Raw genomic sequence first — 8,653 nt, forward strand, 5'->3', positions numbered from 1 at the left:
GCAGCCAGTGGAGCTGACACAACAAAGGAGTAGTGTGCTCCCTGTACCCCGCTCCTGTTAGTAATCTTGCTGCTGCACGTTGGACTAGTTGCAGCTTCCGGGCAGTCTTCAGAGGCAACCCCACATAGAGAGCGTTGCAGTAGTCTATACGGGATGTAACCAGAGCGTGGACCACCGTGGCCAAATCAGACTTCCCAAGGTCCCAAATGCAGCCTGAATCCACACTCATTCAGGAGACACAATATAGAAAGCTATATTTATTATTTATTTACAGCTTTTATATTCCGCTCCTCTCACCCTGCAGGGGACTCAGGGCGGATTACAGTGTACACATATATGGCAAACATTAAATGCCAATTTTTGACATACAAACATATACAGACATACACAGAGGCTATTTAACTTTTTCTGGCTGCCAGGGGAGCTGTCACTTTCATCGTCCATCTGCGACGCTGATGAAGCACTTCCGCATTCCCCGCATGCTTCCCCGCTGGACTGCTTTGCTGGAGTCTTCTTTATGGCCTCATAAATCAGTTAATTTTGCCTCCCCACACTTTAAGGTGGTACCTAATTTTCCTACTTGACAGATGCAGCTGTCTTTCGGGTTGCAAAGGTCGACAACAGGCTACACACAATTGGTTGGAAACCCACTCCAACCCGGGCTGGCTTCGAACTCATGACCTTTTGGTCAGAGTGATCTTAATGCAGCTGACGCTCAGCCAGCAGCGCCACAATCCTGGTGCAAAATCCTATAAACAAAATCCTGTCGTGTCTTTGAAATTAATATGAAAAACATTCTTGCCTGAACCTTTATGGTCTCCACTTCCCTTCTTGGGATACATGGGTCAAAACCCCATAGATATCAATGGGGAGGAGGCTGTAGAAATGCAAAACCTTGGGGTCAGACTAAGGTGAGGAGGTCACTTTCAAGGATGGCCATAAAGAGCCATTGACAAAAGGCTGGAGGAAGGACTGTGCCTCAAGCCAAAGGAGCCATTAAGAGTAAATAAATAGCAAAGGATGTATTTGATCCAGGACATGGGTGAGGAGGCAGCAGGAAATCTCAGTATGATAGTGGGGGCCATTGGTGTTTTCATACATACAGTGCATTAAGAAAGCATTGTCTCTCTTCAGTGGTCAGGAGCTGATGTAGACATGCTAACGTCAATCATTAGGGTTTGATGCCGGGATGCTCACGTCCCATTCTATGCATTATATACAATGGCTTCATAGAATGATGCCCTTTAAAGCAAAATCAAGGCTGGCTTTTTAGATGAAGAAGAAGATAGCTGTGATGATTATGCATCTACAGATCCAACTATCATGAATAATAATAATAAATTAACTAGCCATCCCCTGCCACGCATTGCTGTGGCCCATATGGGAGTTCTGTATGGGAGGTTTGGCCCAATTCTATCGTTGGTGGGGTTCAGAATGCTCTGTGATTGTAGCTGAACTATAAATCCCAGCAACTACAACTCCCAAATGTCAAGATTCTATTTCCCCCAAACTCCACCAGTGTTCACATTTGGGCATTATTGAGTATTCATGTACAGTTTGGTCCACATCCATCATTGTTTGAGTCCACAGTGATCTCTGGATGTAGGTGAACTATAACTCCAAAACCAAAGGACACCCTTTCAGTATTTTCTGTTGGTCATGGGAGTTCTGTGTGCCAAGTTTGGTTCAATTCCATCGTTGGTTGAGTTTAGAATGCTCTTTGATTGTAGGTGAACTATAAATCCCAGCAACTACAACTCCCAAATGACAAAATCATTTTTTTAGTGATGGTCACTCCTTGGGTTAGTAGGTGTATTGTGTCCAAATTTGGTGTCAATTTGTCCAGTGGTTTTTGAGTTCTGTCAATCATAGAAGCATAGAATCAAAGAGTTGGAAGAGACCTCATGGGCCATCCAGTCCAACCCCGTGCCAAGAAGCAGGAATATTGCATTTAAATCACCCCTGACAGATGGCCATCCAGCCTCTGTTTATAAGCTTCCAAAGAAGGAGCCTCCACCACACTCCGGGGCAGAGAGTTCCACTGCTGAATGGCTCTCACAGTCAGGAAGTTCTTCCTCATGTTCAGATGGAATCTCCTCTCTTGTAGTTTGTAATCCCACAAATGAACATTACATTTTTATTTATATAGATAATAATAATAATAATAATAATAATAATAATTTAATAGTAATAATTAATTAATTAATAATCATAGACTAGGACGTGGAACAATGGCTTCAAACGACAGGAGATGCCACCTGAACATTAGGAAGAAATTCCTGACTGTGAGACCTGTTCAGCAATGGAACTCTCTGCCCCGGAGTGAGGTGGAGGCGCCTTCTTTGGAGGCTTTTAAGCAGAAGATGGATGGCCATCTGTTGGGGTGCTTTGAAAGCAATTTTCCTGTTTCTTGGCAGAATGGGGTTGGACTGGATGGCTCATGAGGTCTCTTCCAACACAATGATTCTATGATTATGCAATTCATGGATGCAAAATCTGTAGATAGGGAGAATAAACATTATTTTGGCCTCAAAAAACCCACCGCATTTAGGAACTTAGGATTGTCATCTTTTTCTGGTCTTTCAAGAAGGAAAGGATGGCTTCCCCAGGATGGCATTTTGTCATGCTTTTAATTTAGTAGATACCTTCATTACATTTCCACTTCGTCCGTGTTTTCCATCATGTCCCTGTTTTAATTTTCTGAAAGTAGTCTTAAGCTTCAGGAATAGGAGGAAAAGGGAGAGGAAGATGGTACTGAGGGTGATGTTTATTAATTCATTAATAATTATTAATTAAATATTCAATAATTAATAGCAACGACGACAATGATGATGATGAACTGTAAAGATTAAACTGTAAAGACTCTGGCACAAGCCAGTAAAGGTGGTCCCAATAGTGATTGGCACACTGGGTGCAGTGCCTAAAGACCTTGGCCTGCACTTAAAGACAATCAGTGCTGACAAAATCACCACCTGTCAGCTGCAAAAGGCCACCCTACTCAGATCTGCACGCATTATTCACCAATACATCACACAGTCCTAGACACTTGATCTTATTTGCTGTGTACTAACCTTGTTATAGGAGCCCCCGGTGGGGCAGTGGGTTAAAGCACTGAGGTGCTGAGCTTGTTAACTGAAAGGTCACAGGTTCGAATCCGGGGAGCAGCTTCCACTGTCAGCCCCAGCTTCTGCCAACCTAGCAGTTCGAAAACATGCAAATGTGAGTAGATCAATAGGTATTGCTCCGGTGGGAAGGTAACGGTGCTCCATGCATGACCTTGGAGGTGTCTATGGACAATGCTGGCTCTTCAGCTTAGAAACGGAGATGAGCACCACACCCCAGAGTCTGACATGACTGGACTTAATGTCAGGGAACAACCTTTACCTTTAACCTTGTTATGTATCCAATAATAATAATAATAATAATAATAATAATAATAATAATAATAAAGACTCTGGCACAAGACAGTAAAGATTATCTCAGTGGTGATTGGCACACTGGGTGCAGTGCCTAAAGACCTTGGCCTGCACTTAAAAACAATCAGCGCTGACAAAATCACCACCTGTCAGCTGCAAAAGGCTACCGTACTCGCATCTGCACACATTATTCAACAATACATCACACAGTCCTAGACACTTGGGAAGTGTCCAGGACTGTGTGATCCGATACAAAAGCCAGCATAGTGATCTTGTTTGCTGTGTAACAGCACTCCATGCAGTCATGCCAGCCACATGACCTTGGAGGTGTCTACGGACAATGCTGGCTCTTCGGCTTAGAAATGGAGATGAGCACCACACCCCAGAGTCTGACATGACTGGACTTAATGTCAGGGGACAACCTTTACCTTTACGTTTAACCTTGTTATGTATCCAATAATAATAATAATAATAATAATAATAATAACTCTGGCAGAAAACAGTAAAGATTATCCCAGTGGTGATCGGCACACTGGGTGCAGTGCCTAAAGACCTTGGCCTGCACTTAAAAACAATTAGTGCTGACAAAATCACCACCTGTCAGCTGCAAAAGGCCACCCTACTCGCATCTGCACGCATTATTCACCAATACATCACACAGTCCTAGACACTTGGGAAGGGTCCGATGTATGATTCAATACAAAAGCCAGCATAGTGATCTTGTTTGCTGTGTACTAATCTTGTTATGCATCCAATAATAATAATAATAATAATAAGCCAATGTTCTGGAGAGCAGATGACCTTCTTCCTTCCTTTCTGACCATCCCCAAAGGTTCGATCCTGGCCCTCAATGGGGTGTTTGGGCCGCCATGGGAAACAACGGGGCCACATTTATGGCTCTGCATTGAAGGCCGTTCCTCCTCTTCTGTCTTTGAGAGAAATACAAAACAGGCTGAGACTCTGTTTGGAAGCTTGCCCCCCTCCTCTGCCACTCAGCCCCCCATTTTGGTGCAAAAGCCCTCTCCTTGAAAACGCACAATGGTCCAAATAGACAGGCGTTTCTGTGCAGAGGATTGGAAACACATGTCAGGATGAGCTCCAGCAAACATTCAGAGCTTTGCTTAGAAATAGCAATGAGTTGGAGGAAAAGGTTTGCAAAGACCGGCAGAAAACCCTCCTGCAGCCAATTCTGTTCTCTGGGGTATTTTTGTTTACCATTAATTTACAATATTAGAGGTATAAGTTAATTATCTGTGCCAATTTTGGTTAACATTTCCCCATCTAAACCCATTCACACAATTGTGATGCCAATCACAATTGCAGTATTTGCAGTGTAAGGGTTTACTTAACTTTAGGGCTTTCTCCCCAGATTACAAACCCCAGATTTCCCTTGAATGGGAAGTGGAATCAAAGTGGTATCACTATTCAGTATAGATGGATTGCAGATTGTTGTCATTGCTGTTATGGAGCCCCTGGTGGCGCAGTGGCTTAAACCCAGGTCGCAGGTTCGAATCCGGGGAGAGCATGGATGAGCTCCCTCTGTCAGCTCCAGCTCTCCATGCGAAGACATGAGAGAAGCCTCCCACATGGATGGTAAAAACATCAAAACCATCCAGGCGTCCCCTGGGCAACGTCCTTGCAGATGGCCAATTCTCTCACACCGGAAGCTACTTGCAGTTTCTCAACTCGCTCCTGACACGACCAAAAGAAATTGCTGTTATGATGATGATGATTATTATCATTATCTCACAGCCTTTGCTATAAGCCTGAAATGTTGGGGAGTCCAGAAATCTAGCCATCACTATATTTCTCCAGCATCATCCCTGACCTTTTCCCTTCCAATTAAGATATCCGTGTGGCATTTTCCTACCATTTTTAGGGATTATTATCATAGGCTCTTTAATTTCCAGCTAAAATAATCCCTTCCCTCCTCCCAACTGGAATATTTAAAATGCTTTCTTTTTAAGGTTTGCATTTCTTAAAGCAGTGTTTCTCAACCTCTGAATGCCGCAAGCCCTTAATACAGTTCCTCATGTTGTGATGACCCCCAACCATAATTTTTTTCTTGCTACTTCCTAATTGTCATTTTGCTACTTTTGTGAATTGTAATATAAATATCTGATATACAGGATGTCTTTTCATTCACTGGACAAAATTGGGCCCAAAATACCCAATACACCCAAATTTGAATACTAATGAGGTTGTTTTGGGGCATCGATTTTGTCATTTGGGAGTTGTAGTTGCTGGCATTTATAGTTCACTACAATCAAAGAGCACTCTGAACTCCACCAATGATGGAATTGAACCAAACTTGGCACACAGAACTCCCATGACCAGCAGATAATATTGGAAGAGTTTGGTGGGCATTGTCGTTGAGGTTTGGAGTTGTAGTTTGCCTACATCCAGAGAGCACTGTGGACTCAAACAATGTTCAAACTTGGTACGAATACTCAATATGCCCAAATGTGAACACTGGTAGAGTTTGTGGAAAATAGACATTGACATTTTGTAGTTGTAGTTGGTGAGATTTATAGTTCACCCACAATCAAAGAGCACTCTGAACTCCACCAACAATGGAATTGAACCAAACTTGGCACACAGAACTCCCATGACCAACGGAAAATCAGAAAGGGTTTGGTCGGCATTGACCTTGAGTTTTGGAGTTGTAGTTCACCTACATACAGAGAGCACAGTGGACTCAAACAATGATGGATCAGGACCAAACTTGGCATGAATACTCAATATGTCCAAATGTGAACACTGGTGGAGTTTGGGGAAAATAGACATTAACATTTTGGAGTTGTAGTTTCTGGGATTTATAGTTCACCTACAATCAAAGAGCATTCTGAACTCCATCAATGATAAAATTGGGCCATGATAAACTTCCCACACAGAACCTCCATGACCAACAGAAAATACTGTGTTTTCTGATGGTCTTTGGTGCCCCCTCTGGCACCCCCCTCACGACCCCCCTCCCAGAGGTCCCAATCCCCAGGTTGAGAAACACTGTTTTTTAGGGAAACCATCATTCTTTGGGATAGAATTGCAAAAGGCTGTTATCTCAGTTTTCTTTGCAAGGCTCCTGCCCTTGTTTTTGAAAATCCTCCTGAAATTTGGTTTTCCTCTCTTTCCAGGGGATGGACTATATTTTCACCGGAAATGGCGTGTCTGGCATCCATTTGGTCTGTTTTCTGCAATCTCTTTGCATCTTCACTATACCTCTGCAGCACTTCAGCACCTTTGACTGTATTCTGCAGGCTTCTGGGACTTGTAGTTTGTAGCCTTGGAGGCTTAGGATATTCTGCTCCATGCAATTCAAGGAGAACCTGCACTACCTGAAAGGAAGGGCTCGGGAACCTGGACGCTTGCGCATTTTATGAACTTGTAGTTGATTCTAATAAACATATTTTGCATTGTTTTATTCCTGTTTTGATGTTGCCTCTGTGTCCGAGTCACCCCTCTTTTGCTCTTGGAAAGAATGCCTGAAAATATTAGAAAAGTATTGGGAAAAACCACAGCAAGGAGAAACCCAGATGGGTGAAAATCCTCTCGATTTGGGGTTTATTCTGTGTACAGTAGAGTCTTGTCGGATAAATGAAAATGTCAGATAATATGGAGTCTCCTACTGTTACACAGACAATGCAGCGCTAGACACCTAGACTTACTTACTTACTTAGGCGATCCCTTGTTGTCCGAGTAAGATTTTCCTCCAAGTGCCGTGTCCTGGCGGTGGGTACGTAGGTGACTGTGGAGCCCTATTCTTTACCCGCATGTTCTCCCACAGTGAGGGCATCAGTTTCCAGGTGGAAGGTGGTCCTGGTCGGGGTTGGCTTGATGCACCTTCCTCTTGGCACGTTTCTCTCTTTTGCCCTCCATTCGTGCCTCTTCAAATTCTACAGCACTGCTGGTCACAGCTGACCTCCAGCTAGAGCACTCAAGGGTTTCCCAGTTCTCAGTGTCTATGCCAGAGTTTTTAAGGTTGGCTTTGAGCCCATCTTTAAATTTCTTTTCCTGCCCACCAACATTTCATTTTCCATTCTTGAGTTCGGAGTAGAGTAACTGCTTTGGGAGATGGTGATTGGGCATTCAGACAACGTGGCCAGTCCAGCAGAGTTTATGGCAGAGGACCATTGCTTCAATGCTGGTGGTCTTTGCTTTTTCCAGCACACTGACATTTGTCTGCTTGTCTTCCCAAGAGATTTGCAGGATTTTTCAGAAGCAATGCTGATGGAATCATTCCAGGAGTTGAGTGTGACGTCTGTAGATAGTCCATGTTTCGTTGGCATATAGCACCTAGAATACTAACAACAGGGACTCAAAGGGTTAAGGCAAGGTAATGCCTCTTGGTTAGAGCTGCCGAGCAGGAAGTGCCCAGATGCAGAAGAGGAGTGTGCAAATCACAGAGGGAAGGAGGGAGGATGCTTCCGCTTCTGGTCCTGCCTCTTTTCTCCCTTTCCTCCTCCTCCTTGTCCTGCCTTTTTCACTTATAGGGAATGGAGAGAAAATTGGGGAGCGCTCCTTCAATTGAAGGAAAATGCTGGAGGAAAAGCAAGACATTGGATAAGAGCATTGGATAAGACGGAATGTCGGATAAGCGAAGTTTGGATAAGTGAGACTCGACTATATTTCAGGAGCAACTATAAACCTCAATTGAGAGTGAAGGACCCAACCTTTGGATGTTGGAGAACATCATGGATTGGGAGAGAGGCATTAAGCTTATTCTTTACATCCTGTGCTTCTGGTCCCACATCATGATGATGATGATGGTGCTTTTATATCTTGATTGAGACCCAAAGCAACGAGCTCTTTCCACTTCACCCTTTGCCCATCTACCAAGATGGAAGCTGAAGGTCTTGGTCCAGGTTGAATGGATTTGATAAGAAACAACAACAACCCAGTGGGAGACAAAGGCAAAAACGAAGGCCACACTGGAAAGAAGTGGACCATCCTGAGACCATAAGTCCACAGATGGTGATGATAATAATAACGAGATCATTCGGAGTTTTGGAGTTGATGTACAACTCTGTCACTCCTTTCCACCTACTGCTAAGGAGGCTGTTCAGGTCCTGAACTGGTGTTTGGCTGCTGTGATGGTCTGGATGAGGGCGAACAAACTGAAATTGAATCTAGACAATTTCTAAGGGTGGGCAACTTGGAAAACTGTAATTCCTAGGACTGCATAGTATGGAGCTGTGGTAAAGAAAGGTCCAGCTGCATTCATTTCACAGTCTAGATGC

At 43.7% G+C, this 8,653-nt stretch overlaps 1 long non-coding RNA gene across 1 annotated transcript in view; it reads left to right on the forward strand.

Moving 5' to 3' along the window:
* LOC137097546 (uncharacterized) overlaps nucleotides 1-6,837 on the forward strand; it is a 42,066-nt gene extending 35,229 nt beyond the window's left edge. Inside the window, exon 2 of the long non-coding RNA XR_010910258.1 lies at nucleotides 6,551-6,837. This is a non-coding gene — a long non-coding RNA (uncharacterized lncRNA). The remainder of the gene's footprint in view (nucleotides 1-6,550) is intronic.
* The last annotated feature ends 1,816 nt before the right edge of the window (nucleotides 6,838-8,653 follow it).

This window comes from Anolis sagrei, chromosome 8 (assembly GCF_037176765.1).
Source record: "Anolis sagrei isolate rAnoSag1 chromosome 8, rAnoSag1.mat, whole genome shotgun sequence".
NCBI lineage: Eukaryota > Metazoa > Chordata > Lepidosauria > Squamata > Dactyloidae > Anolis > Anolis sagrei.